Source organism: Oryctolagus cuniculus, chromosome 19, assembly GCF_051225735.1.
Source record: "Oryctolagus cuniculus isolate XC-2025 breed Fujian yellow rabbit chromosome 19, ASM5122573v1, whole genome shotgun sequence".
Taxonomy (NCBI): domain Eukaryota; kingdom Metazoa; phylum Chordata; class Mammalia; order Lagomorpha; family Leporidae; genus Oryctolagus; species Oryctolagus cuniculus.
Window position 1 is genome coordinate 51148906 of NC_142885.1, and position 18899 is coordinate 51167804.

The 18899-nt window shown below is 43.2% G+C and overlaps 1 protein-coding gene across 1 annotated transcript in view; it reads right to left on the reverse strand.

Annotated features, from left to right (window-relative positions):
* HS3ST4 (heparan sulfate-glucosamine 3-sulfotransferase 4) overlaps nucleotides 1-18899 on the reverse strand; it is a 424128-nt gene that overhangs the window by 291131 nt on the left and 114098 nt on the right. The gene's annotated exons all lie outside the window — the stretch shown is intronic.

Genomic DNA, 18899 nt, shown 5'->3' on the forward strand with positions numbered 1-18899 from the left:
GAGTCCCAGCTGCCCCTCTTCCAATCCAGCTCTCTGCTATGGCCTGGAAAATCAGTAGAAGATAGCCCCCAAGTCGTTGGGCCCTTGCACCTGCGTGGAAGACCTAGAGGAAGCTCTTGGTTCCTGGCTTTGGATCAGCTCAGCTCTAGCCGTTGCTGCCATTTGGGGAGTGAACCAGCGGATGAAAGACTTTTCTCTCTCTCTGCCTCTCACTGTCTGTAACTCTACCTCTCAAATAACTAAAATCTTTTTTAAAAAAAAAAATCTCAGTGGCTTTTAAATACAGGCATTTATTTCTCCCAGTCCTGGAGGCTGGGGGCAGGGTAGGGGGACTGGCAGCTTCACTGCGTGGTGAGGCCCACTTTCTGGTTTATGGATGGATACCTTCCAACTCTGTCCTCCCTCACTTGGTGAAAGAGACGAGCCCTGGCCTCCTCAGCCCATTACAAGAACACTAACTTCACTCACGAGGATTCCACCCTCCCAAGGGCCCCATCACCTGACACCATCGCATGGTGTTAAGGTTTCCACAGAGAAATTTCTGGAATTTCTGCATGCAGCAGTCTGTAGCATGGAGCACTTGCTATGTGGTTTCCAAAAACACACACACACAACAACAAAAAAAAACAACAAAAGGAAGTCTTTTGCAAGCTTTAGCTCATGTATGCCACTAACTATTCAATCCGGATTCACATTTACTGGTGAGATAACTTTGGCTGGAAAAGACAGATTGACTTCTCCAAGTGTCACGGTGAGTGTCAGAGCGAGGGTTCTATGACCCCAAGTTCCGCATCGTTGCTGAGCAGTACACACAAATTACTGTCTTCAGCAGATGGTTTGGGGGTGCTTTTACAAGTACATGGAAAATGGATTAAAAGATGAGTTTATTCTGGCAAAGAATTTTTTTAATCCATGCATTATTTCTCATAGTATGCATTTTCCAAAAGTTCACAAAAATTAGAATTAAAAGATAAGCTTATTTTGATACAAAAATGTTGAAAGCCACGCATTTTTAAAATAATATGCATTTTCCTCATATGTATGGATTTCAACATTTTTGTGCCAAAACGCTTATCTTTTCATGATAACTTTTTGAAGTGCCCTGATACCGTCTGGAGGAAAGAAAGTATTAAGTAGATTGCATCACAGAGATGTAACCGTGAACCCCAACAAGAAAACTGGATCTACATCTCCAAGCACAGAGCCATGGCTAGGTAACTGAGGAATGAGTAATACAGGCAACAGAAATAAAGCTATATAAATACAGTTATTTACTTAAAATACGTCCGCCAATGTTGGTAAACAAAAAGAAAACAGAGCACAGAGCCAATTGCACATGGGATCCTATTTTTATTAAAAGAAAAGTCATCTGTACCAACAGCTCAGGCTTCCAGCAGCTCTGCTCCTCTGTTACCAGATCCTTTAAAAGACAGATCCTGGCTGCTGCCTGCTTTGTGGATAAAATTCCATCACGACACAGACACGTCCACTCACTACATTGTCCGTGGCTGCTTTCACACCTCAGCAGAGCTGAGGAGCAACAACACAGAGGGCAGGACCTTCAATGTGAAATGTGTGCCACCGGGCCCTTCACAGGGAAAGGTTGTCATTCTCAGTCCCGGAATCTGGGAGTGTCATGTTCTGAAGCCACAGCCACATTAACTGAGCACTTAGAAGGTATCAATCCCTGCAAGCATCTCTCATTTCACTCTGCGAACAACCTCGTGTGGTAGGTGCTGATAGTAACCAGACTTTACGGTTGAGGAAACTGACGCTTAAGAAGGTTCAGTAACTTGGCCGCTGTCACATGTCTGGAAAAGGAAGGCGCTAAGTCTCATACTGGAGCTTTGCGCTGGAGCGTCTCTGAGATCAACATGCAAGCTCACACTCTCGCTTCTCTGGAATCACACAATGAGATAGTCCTAGCCTTCTCTCTGCCTGCCTCACCTCTACCTTTGGACACATACAATGAATACTATTAATCAGATCAGACATTAGCAGGAATGATGTGGTGCATCTAGGGCAAACCACAGCCTGTGTGGGTGTCAGAGACACAGACGACAGAGGTATCGATCCCCTCTGGAGCAGTCAGCTGACAATGGAAGCTTCCACAAGGGTGAGAAGAGGGTCACTGAGCCTTGGAGCCGGAGGATTTCAGAAGACAGGACAGTGGTGTGAATACAGCCTCGAACAAAGACATAGGGTACAGGTTATAGAGTTGGAAATGGTCTCATGGCAGCTTCGCAACACTGAAGGAACCAGGGGAGGGGTTAGTGAATGATGGGTACACATTTGGCTTTTGGGTATCATCATGACCAAGCATTTCATACTGGTGCATGTATTATTTTATAATAAATTCCTTTCATTTTATTTCTCCTTAATATTACAATTAGGTCATTATATTGATTTTTAATTATACATGAAGATTGGTTCTATTATCTATGAATTTCATTTCAAGAAGTCCTACAAAATATCTGTTATAAAAAAGGAGACGGTGTAGCAAATAGATGTTAAAATCATTAGCTTAGTAAATTCAAGGGGCAGGGTGAATTTCCGTGAAGCTGCAGCTCGGTGGAGAGGTGAGAAATGTGCCCAAAAGGGAAGAACTGGGAGAGATGGGAAGGACTGTGGGAAAATCCTTAAGCACAGATGCAACTTGGCCAGGAAGCCAGTGAAGCCAAAGCTTCAGGTTAGCCCTGCAGGGTCCAGCAAAGGCCCCAGAATGGGCCCTAGAACTTGTCTCTACGGTCATATATTTATTTTTAAACTTATTTTAAATTTTCTTTTAAATGGGCCCAAAGATGGCTCGCCAAATTCTCAAAGCCCCCACAACCCCTGGATCCTGCCCCACCCTGGGTGGAATCCACTCTCTGACAATGAGGAATACCTGGTCCTGCTTAAGCAGGGAAATGCCAAAACCCTTCATGCAGGAAAAAAAAAAAAAAAGCAGACAGACTTTCCTCCTTCGCAAAGGACAAACTCACGCTTCTCCTTTCCTAGTCCACATCAGCAAAACAAGCAACTTGCTTCACACATGCTATTTGGTAGTGTACTCGTGAATTCAAGGCACCTCACTGCACAGCCTTCGTGACCCAACCAGCGTCAGGTGCAATGCTAAAAACATCGCAATTCTAACCGCTCCAGGAACATTTCACTCACCGAGCAAATGAATTATTCCTGGGCTGGATTGCCAAGGCCAGCTGTGGCATGAACACCAACAGGAGGATATGTCTCTATATTTCTTGTATTATGGTTTGTATATTAGTTTGGGCATCCCCCAAAGGCCCCAGTGTTAAATACTTAGTCTCAAAGTTTTATGTTAATGGTACAAAGAGGGTATAAACTTAACTATGACTTCTACAGGTAATTTTGCTGTCCTACATAAATATCATACATAACTACATATGGCCATCCTAAATAACGATCATACACAGCTATCATTCTAGGGCCTGCCTCTTTTGCTCAACACAGTATTTCTAAGCTGTCATGTTTGTCAGTTTCTTGTCTTTTTGTTGCTGTTGTTAAGCAAAATGGCATTGTATGAACATACACTACAACAGTCTATGAACCTGTTCACATGATGATGGCCATGTGGGTTGTTACCAGGTTATGGCTATTCTGAATAAAGCTGCTCTGAGCATTTGTGTGTAAGTCTTCTTGTGGACACAGAGCTACATTTCTCTTGGGTAAATATCTAGGAGTGGAATTTCTGGGTCATTGGTTAAATTGGCGATTAACTTCATAAGAAATTAGCAAACAATTCTTCAAAGTGGTTGAACCACTGGACATGTCCCCCAGAAAGCAGCAGCATGTTCCAGCCAGCTGCTACAAATCCAAACACTTGTTCTGCCAGTTTTGTTTTGTTGATTGGTTCGTTTTTGTCATTTTAGTAGATGTGGAATGGTATCTCCTTGTGGTTTTAATCTACATTTCCTTGATGACTAATGATATTGAATATCTTCTCATCAGCTTATTAGCTATTTGTAAACTTTCTCTCAGGAGTATCTGTTCACGCCTTCTGCCTATTTCAATGGGCTTTATATTTGCATTGTAGATGTTAGCACTTTTTATATAATCTGGGCATGAACGCTTTGTCAGATAATATGCTGCGAATATTGTTTATTCAGTCTGTGGGTTGAGCCATATAGACATACCCACCCCGAGACTCTTCAGTTACACTAACCAACAACAGTCTCTTTTTCAAAAGGTCAATTGAATTGAACCTCTGGACTCTATCCCTTGCAACCTGGAATCCTGATTACCAAATGTCTACCCCACAAGGCACATGTAAGGGTTAACTGCCATGGAGTGAGATAAAGCATGGACAGTCTTTAACACAGCATGTAATAAACTGATCTTCTGTTGTTTTTACTAACAGAAAAACTAAAAACAAAACCAACTCTTTCTGTTATCAAGAAAATTATCTCCCTATAGGAGGGGAGAGGCAAGAAAGATCTGATGGTGTGTTTTTTTTTTTTTAAGGAAAAGCTCTTATCTGAACCTAGAAAGAATTTCAAATAAACTTTCCAACAAAATACTAGAAGAGAATTAGGCAATAGTAAAAACAGGAAAGGAAGGTGGTGGAGGAGATGTAGTTTCTAGGTGAAAGGAGAACACTGATAATTAATGGAGTGGAGGACTGCTGGGGCACTTAGGCAGGGTGCAAGATACGGTGCAGGCTGAACGGAATGATGAGGCCACAGTGTGAGTGAGGTCAGACTGCGGAGGATCTCTGTCGTGTTTTTAGTTCCTCGTCCTAGTTAGACCTAGCTTCTCCAAGGGTGGTCCTCTGAACAGCAACTTCAGCATCACTTGGAAACTTATTAGAAATGATCAAACCAAAACCGTGTTTAACAACACTCCATGTGATTGACAGGAAACATGAGAACGGAAAAGCACACTGCTATAGACCAGAGGGGCCATCAGAGGCTCTGAGCAGACCAGTGATGCGATCCTATTAGGAACTCTACTTTGGAGATAACACAGAGAATGATTCAGGCTAGAGTGGCCCAGCCTCTTCTAGCTCATTTAGCCTGGAAAAGGCTGGACCACAGGCGGAAACAACAGTAAAGGGTACCCTGGAATTAGACTTCCCTGAACTTCAGAAGTTAGTGTTATTTTTCATAAAAACTTCATGGCTCTTGTTTTGCAGGCATCCCTATGATACTCCCCTTTTAAGAAGTTTCCGGAGTCCGGCGCCACAGCTCACTAGGCTAATCCTCCGCCTTGCGGCGCCAGCACACCGGGTTCTAGTCCCAGTCGGGGCGCCAGATTCTGTCCCGGTTGCCCCTCTTCCAGGCCAGCTCTCTGCTGTGGCCTGGGAGTGCAGTGGAGGATGGCCCAAGTGCTTGGGCCCTGCACCCCATGGGAGACCAGGAGAAGCTCCTGGCTCCTGCCATCAGATCAGCGTGGTGCGCCGGCCGCAGCATGCCGGCCGCGGCAGCCATTGGAGGGTGAACCAACGACAAAGGAAGACCTTTCTCTCTGTCTCTCTCTCTCACTGTCCACTCTGCCTGTCAAAAAAAAAAAAAAGTTTCCGGAGACATTTATTAGTATCACTGGATTCTGCAAATAATCGCCCTTAAAATATCAAGACTTACTTTGACATGTAGCTAATATTGACAAGAACCATCGGGGTTCTTGGCTTCCCCAAACGAATTTCTCACATAGACCCACAAAGACCACTTATTCTCAGCCAAGCTGTCTGATCAGGAATGACACCACCCCTTGCTCTATCTTAGTGGCCATGGTGAGTGGCTCAGGGAAGGTCATGGGATTCCATGGAAGCCAATGAAAAGCCAGAAAATGTCCAGGGTGTTTCTGGGAAACAAGCTCCCAGGAGTGTCACCGGGAGAGATGCTGAGCCTTTCCAATCCACCCTGGCGTGGGAAAGGAAGAGCAGGTGAATTCCACAACAACGGAACACAGTTGTGCTACTAAGGGGGATTAAACTGGCCTGGAGGGGACAGAAAACTTAGAGACTCGCAAAGACAAACACCTAGTTTACTAGATTTTGGTGACAAAACAAACCTCAATTGGATGAAGCCACATCTGAAGTGAGTTATTTTACGTGTTTTTTTTTTTTCTGCTAAGCAAACCAGCACTCGCTGCATAAGTGATCGGTGCTGTCACTTGACACCAACACTTTCCTAATTAATAGAGTACCATCATTTCCATTTTCCAAACTAAGAAGCTGAAAATGAAGGAAGCTAAATTATCTGTTCAGTCACAGAGCTCATATTTAAAATCAAATCTGTCTCGCTCAGGTAAGGCATTTCGCCTGGTGGTGAAGACACCTGCATCCCACACCAGAATGCCTGACTCCAGTTCCCAGCTCTGCCTTCTGATTCCACCTTTCAGCCGATGCAAAGCTTGGAGGCAGCAGGTGATAGTTCAAGCCACTCCCGTGGGAGACTCGGATCGACACACCAGATCCTGGTTTATTCCTGTACTAGCCCTGGCCATTGTGGGCATTTGGGGAGTGAACAGCAGATGGGGAGCTCTCTCTCTCTCTGTGCCTTGCCACCCCTATTTTTCCCTTTCTCTCTTTCTTTCTTTGTCTTTTTGCCTCTCAAATACATTTTTTAGAAGTCTGGCACACTCGGAGGTCTATGCTTTTTCTACTATGTTTGTTCCTTTCAAACCTAAAAATGATCAAATCACCAATAAAAAGCATAAATATGGAACTTAGAAAATTTAATTGAAAACTATATGATGCATAATTTATACAACCAGGGAGAAAAGCACAGCTTGAGAAAGTGAAATATTTCCTCTTTCATTTATGTACTTATTTAATTTTGACTTGCTAAGTCATTCCGGGACTATTTACTGAAAGCCTACATTATATGCTAGGCAATTTATTAGAAATACAAAAATAGATAAAATAATTATTCTAAATGTGTGCTCACCAAACAACAGAAACTTAAAAGGATGAAGCAGGGGGCCCGCACTGTGGTGCAGTGGGGAAAGCCACTGCCTGCAGTGCCGGCATCCCATATGGGCACCAGTTCAAGTCCCAGCTGCTCCACTTCCGATCTGGCTCTCTGCTATGGCCTGAGAAAGCAATGGAGGATGACCCAGGTGCTTGGGCCCCTGCACCCAAGTGAGAGACCTGGAGGAGGCTCCTGGTTCCTGGCTTCAGATCGGCGCAGCTCCGGCTGTTGTGGCCATCTGGAGAGTGAACCAGTAGATTGAAGACACACTCTCTCTTTCTCTTTGCCTCTCTGTAACTCTACCTTTCCAATAAATAAATAAATCTTTAAAAAAAAAAAAAAGGATGAAGAAGGGGCAGGTGTTTAGCTCTGCAGTTAAGAAGCTGTTTGGAACACTGGCATCCCATATCAAAGAGCTCCCTCACTTCCAGTCCAGCTTCCTGATAATGTGCAGCCTGGGAGACCGCAGGTGGCTCAAGTATTTAGATCGCTGCCACCCACATGGGAGACTCAGACTGCATTCTTGACCTGCCCCAGGCATTTTTGGAGTGAACCAGTGGACAGAAAACCTCTCTCTCTCTCTCTCTCTCTCTCCCTTCCCCCTCCCCCTTTCAAGTAAATAAAATATTTTTTTCAAGCACCACATAAAATTCACCCAGACAGATGACATCTGGGAAATAAAATAAATCTCAGCAAATTTAATAGAATTGAAATCATACAAACTATTTCCTCTAACCACAATGCAACCTAGCTAAAACTCAGCATCAGAAAGACAAGAGGAAAAACTTCTAAACATTTAGAAATTAAAGACCACATTTCTAAGTAATTCACGTGTGCAAGCAGCAGTCTGAAAGGAAATAAAAACATATAGAACGAAATAAAAAAGGAACGTACAATATAACAAAATCTATAAGAAGCAGCTAAAGTAACTCTGACAGAGAAATTTACAGATCTAAGTTCTCACTTTTAAGAAGGAAAAGGTCTGAAATCACCAATCTATGTGTCTACTCAAGAAGTCAGAAGAACAACAAAATGGTACCAAAGTAAGCAGAAGAAATAATAAAGAGGAACATTCAAGGAAACTGAGAACAGGGAAAATAGAGAAAACCAATGACATACACAGCGGTTTCTCTGGAAAACAAAAAAGTTGACAGCATTCTAGCCAAAGTAACAAATGTATAAAGAGCTAAGACATAACTCACCAATGTGGGAAATGAAACAGGAGGTGTCGGCCGGTGCCGCGACTCACTAGGCTAATCCTCCGCCTTGCGGCGCCAGCACACCGGGTTCTAGGCCCGGTCGGGGAGCTGGATTCTGTCCCGGTTGCCCCCCTTCCAGGCCAGCTCTCTGCTGTGGCCAGGGAGTGCAGTGGAGGATGGCCCAAGTACTTGGGCCCTGCACCCCATGGGAGACCAGACCAGGATAAGTACCTGGCTCCTGCCATATGATCAGCGCACCAGCCACGGCGGCCATTGGAGGGTGAACCAATGGCAAAAGGAAGACCTTTCTCTCTGTCTCTCTCTCTCACAGTCTACTCTGCCTGTCAAAGAAAGAAAGAAAGAAAGAAAGAAAGAAAGAAAGAAAGAAAGAAACAGGAGGTGTCACCACAGATCCTGGAGCCACAGGAAAGACAGCAAAGGATTCCAACAGACAACTTGATGCTCATGAGTTCAGCAACTGTGAAGAAACAGGCCAACTCCTCAAAAAAACCAAGAAAACCCAAAGAGTAAAGAGAAAATTGGGAAAGTCCTACAACCAATAAAGAAACTGAACTAACAATGTTAACATTCTTCAGAAGTCTCCAGATCCAGACGGTCTCGCTGGAGAACCCCATCAGATAGCTGCACAAGAACAAACACTACTTGGTCATGACCTGTTCCCACCATGAGGAGAAACCACTCACACATCATTTTAGGATGACCAGCAGAGAAAAAAGAAAAAGATGAGGACAGTACAAAGAAGAATACAGAGAAGTATGTCACCTAAACACAGACGCAAAATCTTCAAAAATATTAATAAGTACAACATACAAAATGAATTATGTACCATGACCATGTGGGATTTATTCCAAGTATGTAACACTGATGGAAAAACAATCAATGTAATTTACCATATCAACAGGCTAAAAAAGAAAAACATTGATACATCAAAATCATGTGATAATTCCAAGATCATTCATGCCAATAACTCTCAGAATATTGGCAATAGAAGGAAACCAAATCCCACCAAAAAAATAAATAAAAATTTAAAAATTTCAGCCAAGATCATACTTAACAGTCAGAAACTATATGCTTTTTCGCTAGATCAGAAATAAGGCAAAGATGCACAGTCTCATCACTCTTACTCAAGTTAGGACTAGAAATTCTAGCCACTGCAATAAGGCAAAGAAAAAGAAATAAATCTATATGAATTGTAAAGAAAAAATGTAAACTACCCCATCTGCAGATGATATATTTACAACACAGATTCCTAACCCCCCAAAAATATCTAAAGCTAGAAGTGTGTTCAGCAAGGTTGCAGATTACAAGAGCAACACACAAAACCCAACTGCATGTCTACATACGAACAAACAACATGGCAGAAACCAAAATTACAGGGGATGGCACAGTGATGTAAGAGGCTAAGCCTCTGCCTGTGGTGCTGGATCCCATACGGGTGCCAGTGTGTGTTCCAGCTGCTCCACTTTCGATCCAGCTCCCTGCTAATGGCCTGGGAAAGCAGAGGAAGATGGCCCTAGTCCTTGGGCCCCTGCACCCACGTGGGAGACCTGGAAGAAGCTCCCGGCTCCCAGCTTTGGATCATCCCAGCTCTGGCTGTTGCGGCCATTTGGGGAGTGAAAGAGTCAATGGAAGACCTCTCTCTCTGTCTTTCCCTCTCTCTGTCTGTAACTCTGTCTCTCAAATAAATAAACCAATCTTTGGGGGAAAAAAAAGAAACCAACATTATAACATGGTATCATTTACAACTAGTCCAAAGAAAATATATGTTTTTTTTTTTTAATTTTTTTTTTTGACAGGCAGAGTGGACAGTGAGAGAGAGACAGAGAGAAAGGTCTTCCTTTGCTGTTGGTTCACCCTCCAATGGCCGCCGCAGCCAGCGCGCTGCAGCCGGCGCACCGCGCTGATCCGATGGCAGGAGCCAGGAGCCAGGTACTTACCCTGGTCTCCCATGGGGTGCAGGGCCCAAGCACCTGGGCCATCCTCCACTGCACTCCCTGGCCACAGCAGAGGGCTGGCCTGGAAGAGGGGCAACCGGGACAGAATCCGGCGCCCCGACCAGGACTAGAACCTGGTGTGCCGGTGCCGCAAGGTGGAGGATTAGCCTAGTGAGCCGCGGCACCGGCCAAAATATATGTATTTATAAATTTAACAAGATATGTACAGGATTTGCACGGACATTACAAAATTAATAAAACAGTCAAAGAAAACGCTACATGATGCTCAGGAATTGGAAGGCTCAACATAGTAAAGACATTCCACCTCCCCCACATCAATCTATAGATTTTCAATGTATTCTTACCAAAATTTTCACAAGGTTTTTGTATATGTAGAGAAACTTAATCTAAGATTTATATGGCAAAGCAGAGACCATAAAATATTTAAAACAATCTTGAAAAGGCAAAAGCAAAACGAATCACTCACTTTTAAGTCTTACAATATAACTATAGTAAGAAGACAGTGTGGTATCAGTAGAAGGATAAACGCATTAAGTCAATGGAACAAAAACGTAACCTCCAAAAGACCCACATAAGCATCCAAACTGTATTTGAAAAAAGTGGAAGCAGAGCTGGTGCTGAGGCGCAGCAGTTAGGCTGCCCCTTGGGACACAAGCACCGCCTATCAGAGCACCACTGGGAATCCTGGCTACTCTGCTCCTCATCGAGCTCCCTGCTCATGGACCTGCGAAGGCAGAAGATGACGATCTAAGCATTTCAGCTCCTGCCACCCACGTTGGACACCCAGACGGAATTCCTGGCCCAGTTCCTGGCTTCAGCCTGGCCTGTGCCTGGCGGCTGCAGCCATGTGGAAAGTGAAGCACTGGGTAGAAGAGCTTTCTCTCTCTCTATCTCTTATCTTTCCTATCTCTATCGCTGTTGCTTTGCTTTTCAAATAAATAGATCTGTTTTTCAAATGTGGAAGCAATTCAAAGGAGGAATCATAACCTTTTCAATGAATGATGCTGGCGCAATTGGAAATTAGCATAGGCTAAAAACTGAATGTAAACTTCAAATATTATAGGAAAGTAAATTCAAAACAGTTCGTGGACTTAGCCATAAAATATAAAATCATAACGCTGAGAATTAAAAAGGGGGAAATTTTGGGGGGAGGGTCCAGACTGGGCAAAAGAATTCTTAGACTTGACACAAAAGCATAACCCATGAAAGAAAATTTTGATAGACTTTACCTCATCAAATTAAAAACTTTCATTTGCAGAAAAAAACCTATTAAAAGATAAAGTGAGTTCCAGATTAGAAGAAAATATTGGCAAATCATACATCTGATAAAAAGAGTAGTACCTGGCATAAAGAACTCTCATTAAAAATCAAAGAATCCAAATAAACAATAAGCAGAAGACACGGACACACCCAAGATAGAGAGTTTGCAAACAAGCTCGTGAGAAAACAGTAAGCAGCATTAGCCATTCGGAAATGCAAGTTACTGCCACAGTGAGGTACTGCGACCCATGGATCTGAAGAACTAAAATTAAAAACAGTGATAACTCCAATGCAGGAGAGTTTGCAGAAAGCCTGAGTCATTCACACAGTGCCGGTGAGAATCTAAAATGGTCCCACTTCCCTGGAAAACAATCTAACAGTATCTTAGAAAAATAAACGCATAATTACCATTTTACCCAGTAATTGCACTCCTGGACATTCATGCCAGAGAAATAGAAAATTCACATTCACACAGAACTTGTCCATGAAGGTTCAAAGCAACAGAATTTCTTTTCTACTGCTGATTCACCCGCCCCCCCAAAAGCCCACAATAGACTGCAGGGCCAGGACAAAGCCAGGAGCCCAAAACACCATCCAGGTCTCCCACAAGAGTGTCAAAGGCCCAAGCACTTGATCCATCATCCACCGATTCCCAGGATGCATTAGCTCATTCCCAGGATGCATTCCAGCTCATTAGCTGGAATCAGAAGCAGAGTGGTCAGGGCTTGAACAAGGCCCTCCACCATGACATACAAGCATTCCCAGTGGTGGTTTAACTTGCTTCACCACAACGCCCATTGCAAACCTTATTTCCAATAAAACTCGAAAAAACTTGGAAGTCTTGCAACAGATGAACAGTTGAACGAATTGAGCTACATCCGTATGACAGAATACAATTCAGCAATAAAAAAAGAATCATTACTGACACATGCAAAAGTTGGATGAATCTCCAGGGAGTCATGTTGACTTTAAAAAAAAAAGCCAATATCAAAAGGTCACATCCCTTATAATTGCATCTATACGGCATATTTGAAGTGGCAAAAACACAGAACTGGAGAGCAGATTAGAAGTTGCCAGGCATTAGAAATTGGGGGGAGGGAGACTTTGGAGTGGAAGTGGGTGTGGCTAAAATAGGGCAACATGAGGGGTCCTTGTGATGATGGAAGCTTTTATCTTGACTGTGTCTGTGAATTCACAAATCTATCTACATGTGCGACAAGACGGCAAAGAAGTAAACACACACACACACACAAAATACAAGACTACGAATGCAGTGATTTTTAAAGATTTGTTTATTTATTCGAAAGGCAGCATGACACAGAGAGGAGAGAGAGAGAGAGAGAGAGGTCTTCCATGCACTGGTTCACTCCCCCAAATGGCCACAACAGACAGGACTGAGCCAGGACAAAGCCAGGAGTCAGGAACACCATCCAGAGCTCCCAACTGAGTGGCAGGGGCCCAGGTATTTGAGTCATTATCTGCTGCCTTCCCAGGTGCATTAGCAGGGAGCTGGATCAGAAGCAGAGAAGCACAGACCTGAGCCAGCTCTCCAGTACAGGAAGCTGGTGTTGCATGTGCCAGCTGAACCTGCTGCACACCCCAATCAGTGGACTTCATCTCTCTCAGCATCCTGGTTGTGATATTGTACCATGGTTCTGCAGTGTGTTAGCACGTTATCACTGGGTGGGAGTGGAGGATTGTATAAGGGAGATCTGTCATCTCTCTATATTACTCCTCACTACTGTATGTGATTGTACAATTATTTCATGATAAAAGTTTCCACTTAACAATAAATGAACAAGAGCATTTGCAGCTCGAATGGCAGCTGAGTGGGCACTTCATAACTATGGGGCTTGGAGGAGAGATGGAAAGAGTAAGGTTTGGACTGATTAACATCCTGCTTCCAAAAGGCATTCGTACGTGCACTCCCACAGGTGACCTGACAAGTGAAAAATCAAAACAGAAACTTGGTGCCACTGACGAATCCAGAAAAGGGTGCCACCTACCTATCAATACTTTGAGAAATGTAGGCAATGTGTATTGCAGATGCAAGTAAATACAGTAAATTACCATGGACGGCTTCCTTTCTAGAAGGGATTGGTATGCAGAATTACAGTAACCACCTTCTAAGAGAACCAAAGACACAAGGCTGAAGTCAGGCACAGCCACGATTCAGTAGTCAGTAGTACAGATAACGGGTAGAGGGGTGCAGCTGGAGAGAATGGGTAACTTCTGATATTCTAAAGCACAGTAAGGTGACTACAGCTCACAACAAGTAGTTGCATATTTCAAAACAGAAAATGGAGAAAAATCCGCCTATTCCTAACACAAAGAAATAATAAATGTTTGCTGGGATGGGTGTACCAAGGACTCTGCTTTGGGCACTGCATATACGTACACACATAGTGTACACCACAGTGCATCCCACGGATACGTACAATCAGTATGTGTGCATTGTAATTTTTTAAAATAAAAGAAAGAACCCTGACTCACTCATCCCACTTAAGCCAACAAACCACCAGACAGACACAAGTTCCACTGCTTTAACAAACCCAGGGAATGGGCTCAAAGGACTGTCTTGGTCCCAACCCCCTTCACATCTCTCATGGAAGTTGTAATATCCCTGACCAGCTGAGGCCAACTGAGATCATCCTCCTATGCCAGCTGAGAAAGTACTGGAATAACAATAATAGTAACTGACACTGTTAAGTGCTAATATCAAGGGCTAGCCAGTGGATGAAGTTCATCCAACACCCTTCATTATCTCATGTCATCACACCCGTCTTACAAGGTTGAAGATAAGGGTCCCAACAGCATAAAGATGAACAGAACAAAATCCTAGAAAACTGTTGTGCAATTCTGGGGCAAACAGTCTGGTATCTGACAGTCCACACTCAAGGACAAGTTTAAAATTAAAAGAGAACAAACATCTCCGCGACCACAGAGGCTTATGAAAAAGAACTTGTAACTTTGAAGAAGATTTTAAACATAGCATAGAGCAAGCTGGAATGGATCATATTTTCAAGAAAAACTGCTCGGGAAATTTAAGATACCATCTGCTTTTCCCTCTCAAGGAAATTGTAGAAAACACAGACTCTGTAAAATAAGAGGAAATAACGAGGCAATTTACTGAGGGGGAAAAAAGTAGAAAGCTGATAAGAGTTAAGGAATTAATTCAAAGAACGGATGATTTACAGAAGTCAGACGTTAAGACGGTGAGGAGCTGAGCTGACAATACGGGAAATCTCATCACCTCCTTGAACAAAACAGACTTGTGCAGCTCTTTCTAGATGCGAACGGAAAATGAAGAAGGATCAAACTAATTAGAAATTGCTTTTATGGTGGTTTCTATAGATTGTATGTTGACGGTTGTCATGGAAATCGCACACTAGAAATTCTGATGAAGAACCAATGGGATATGAAATATACTTGTATTAATGTCACCACAACTAGCATCATCGCATTTAACTCTCGTTCTGTATCTATGAGCCAGGTATCATTTTGAAATACAGATGGGGGAGACGGGGACTAGGGAAGTCATTGACTTGCTCAGAGCTATCAAATCTGTAGAGGCAGAGGTGGAATTCACACCTAGTGGTGTGAATTAAAATACCGTGAAATAACTTCAGAGAGAAATGCACATGACACAGATGAAAAATACTTACAACATTTTGACGGGGAATATAGAAATAATGGAATACATTGTTATACAAGCCATGTCCTTAGATGGGACAACTCAATACTGTATTGATTTTAAGTCCTTAAACATTAATCTACAAATTTAATATTATTAAATAAAATTCAAAAGTGATTTTTTTGGAGAGCTTGACAACATGATTCTAAAATTCATCTGCAAATATAAGCAGGTCAGAAGAGCCCAAAACATATTGAATAAGAATGCTAAGGAGGGAGAAGCCGCAGTCTTAAAGAATAAATAGTAACATAAGGGAACAATTTTAAAAATGTTGTTATATTTGATGTTATATGCTGAAACTATAGCAGAGGCAGATCAATGGAAAAGAATAAAAAAACATGAAAACAGAATGAAATGTGTAAGTATTTAGTAAGATCTAAACTAATGTTTCACATGTGGGAAAAGAACAACATATTCAATCAAAAATTTAGATAAAAAAATTTAAAGCTCAACTCAGGCCTTCTACCAGGATAATTCATAAACAAATGATAAATTGAAACATGAAATTATCAAAGTAAACAGAAGAAAATCTATGCATTCATATCATCCTTCCCTGCTTCATTTTCTCCATAGCATTCATTAGCTGCTAAAATATTGTATCAACTTTGTTATTTTGTTTACTGTCTCTCTCTGAGCACTGGATTGCAAGCTCCAGGACAGCAGGATTTTAATTGTTTCTCCCTAGTGCTCAGAAAAGTGCAGCTACTTTACACAGAGTAGCTGATCAAAAAACAAATACATGTATTTGCGAGACTGGCATTGTGGTACAGCAAGTTAAGCTGCCACCTGCCATGCTGGCATCCCATATGAATGCTGGTTTGAGTTCTGGCTGCTCCACTTTCAATCCAGCTCCCTGCTAGTGCACTTGGGAAGCAGAGGAAGATGGCCCAAGTCCTTGAGCCCCTGCACCCATGTGGAGACCCTGATGGAGTTCCAGGCTCCTGACGTCAGCCTAGATCAACTCCAGCTCTTTCAGCCATCTGGGGAGCGAATCAGAGAATGGAAATCTCTCTCCTTCTCTTTCTGTCTCTCTGTGACTCCGCCTTTCAAATAAATATGTACATCTTTAAATATGTACGTGTGTGTGTGTGTGTGTGTGTGTGTGTATTTGTGGAATGCAAGAATGATATCAAATTAGAAAAAAATCATCTGACTAAGAATACAACCTAAGTAACATGACAGACCTACATAAAATATTAGGCAAATTAAATTTTTTTCTACATCAAAAAAAATTTAAAAAGCAAATGTAATCACATGATGGATTCCTTGCTGCCTTGCCTTGCAACCCATTTTGTCCAGGCTGAGTATTCAGGATTATACAGCTAGGCTTTACAAAATAATAAGAATGAAAAAAAATTGAAGAAGATGATGTTCACAAGGAAAATAATTTTAATGGTCAATAAATACTTAAAATGTGCAACATCACAGTCAACAAAAGACTTAAAATTAAATGAGAATGAAATATAATCCACCTCCCCACTGACTGACAGGCAGATCACACTAAGTCTTCAGCAAGGATGACAGGAACAGGAAATCTTACCTCCAGGAGGCAGAAGTAATTCTAGCACCATCTTTCTAGAGACCAATGACATGTCACAATTGTGTATGTGCATGTGCAATTTCACTTCTAAGAAACTGATGGAAAAGACCGAAACCAGCACACAGACATACAGGAGCAAGGATGTTTTGATGTACCGCTATCATCATCACAATTTTTCTTTTCTTTTTTTTTGACAGGCAGAGTGGACAGTGAGAGAGAGAGACAGAGAGAACGGGCTTCCTTTTCCATTGGTTCACCCTCCACTGGCCACCGCGGCCGACGCGCTGCGGCGGGCGCACTGTGCTCATCCGATGGCAGGAGCCAGGTGCTTCTCCTGGTCTCCCATGGGGTGCAGGGCCCAAGCACTTGGGCCATCCTCCACTGCATTCCTGGGCCACAGCAGAGAGCTGGCCTGGAAGAGGGGCAACCGGGACAGAATCCGGCACCCCAACTGGGACTAGAACCTGGTGTGCCGGCGCCGCAAGGCGGAGGATTAGCCTAGTGAGCTGCGGCGCCGGACCATCACAATTTTTAAAACCCTGCAACACCTAAAACGTCTGTGGACAGCAAATAGATTAGAGCACATCAACACAATGGACTAAGTGATGCATTAGCTTCCAAGTCCACATGGGTCAGGACGCCACGAAATAATGTCCACGAGTAAGCAAAAGGCAGCAAGCGACCGTGCAGTACGGTCAGATTGTCCGTGTGCACATACAACAGTGGTTCTCTGAGCATGCTCCCCAGACCGGTGGCAGCACTGGCTGTGAATCTGTCGGAAATGCAGAGTCTGGGGGCTCATCCTGGCTGTCCTGAATTAGAAGCTTCAGGCAGGGGACCCAGACATCTGTGTTTTAACAAGCCCTCTGTCTCAGTTGACTTAGGGGGCTACAGCAAAACACCACAGACTGTGCAGTTTGTAGGTGATAGAAACTCCTGGTTCTAAGGGCTGGGAAGTCCAAGACCAAGTGTCACCAGACTGGCTGTCTAGGTGCGGGCTGCTTCCCTGCTTCATAGATGCCACCTCTTGCTGTGTCTGCAAGGGGTCATCGGCTCCCTGGCACATGACGTCACCTAATGGGATGACGTCACCTCCTTAAAGCCTAACTCTCACACCACCACACTGCAGATCAGATTTGAACCTAGGAATCTGGACACATTCAGACCATAGCACCCCACCCCCACAACACACTCTACTGCACACTCGACTCTGAGAGCCACTGGGGAACCTTGACAAACACACACTGAACTGTTACTAAGAGTTGTCTGGGAGGACAGTTTCAAAAGCAAATTCATTTTCTGCTTTATACAAGTACACTTCTGTATTCTAACTGACATCCATTGAATTGGAAATGGGAACAAAGAAAAAAGTAGCTACATTTCCAATGAGGAGAAAAAGAAGGAGAGAGACTGGGGTTGGGAGGGGGAAGGAGGGCGAGAAAAAAGAGAGAAGGCCAGTGAGCAGAAAAACAGACACAGGATTTGAATGGGTGATGCCTCCCCCATTTAAAAAAAAAAACAGCCTCATAAAATAACATTCTAAACCCCTTATATAGTAATACACCTGCTTTCCTCACTTTAAGATCTTTGTGCTGAATCTCACATCATGATATTAATATGCCCTCCCAGCTTTCAAAAACATGTACACACATACAATATTAACAGGTGAAGTGAATACAACAACAAGATAAAATTGTTTTTCATTTAAAAAACAATTTTTTCAGGGGCATTGTGGTATTCCACTTCCAAAGCAGCTCCCTGCTAATGGCTTGGGAAAGCAGCAGAAGATGGCCCCCAGTATTTAGGGCCCTGCCACCAACACGGGGGACTACGCTGCGGCCACTTAGGGAATGAATCAATAGATGGAAGATTGATCTCTCTCTCTCTTTCTCTTACTCAGACTTTCAAATAAATAAATAAATCTTGTTTAAAAACAAAAGGACAGCGGCCGGCACTGTGGCTCACTTGGTTACTCCTCTGCCTGCGGCGCCAGAATCCCATATGGGTGCTGGGTTCTAGTCCTGGTTGCTCCTCTTCCAGTCCAGCCCTCTGCTGTGGCCCGGGAAGGCAGTGGAGGATGGGCCGAGTGCCGTGCACCCGCATGGGAGACCAGGAGGAAGCACCTGGCTCTTGGCTTTTACAGCCATTTGGGGGGTGAACCAAGGAAGGAAAACCTTTCTCTCTGTCTCTCTCTGTCTCTCACTAACTCTATCTGTCAAAAAAAAAAATACAAATTTTCACTTACCAAGTAAACAGCATTAAGAAAAATTTAAAAAGCAAATGCTGCTCTGGGAAGCA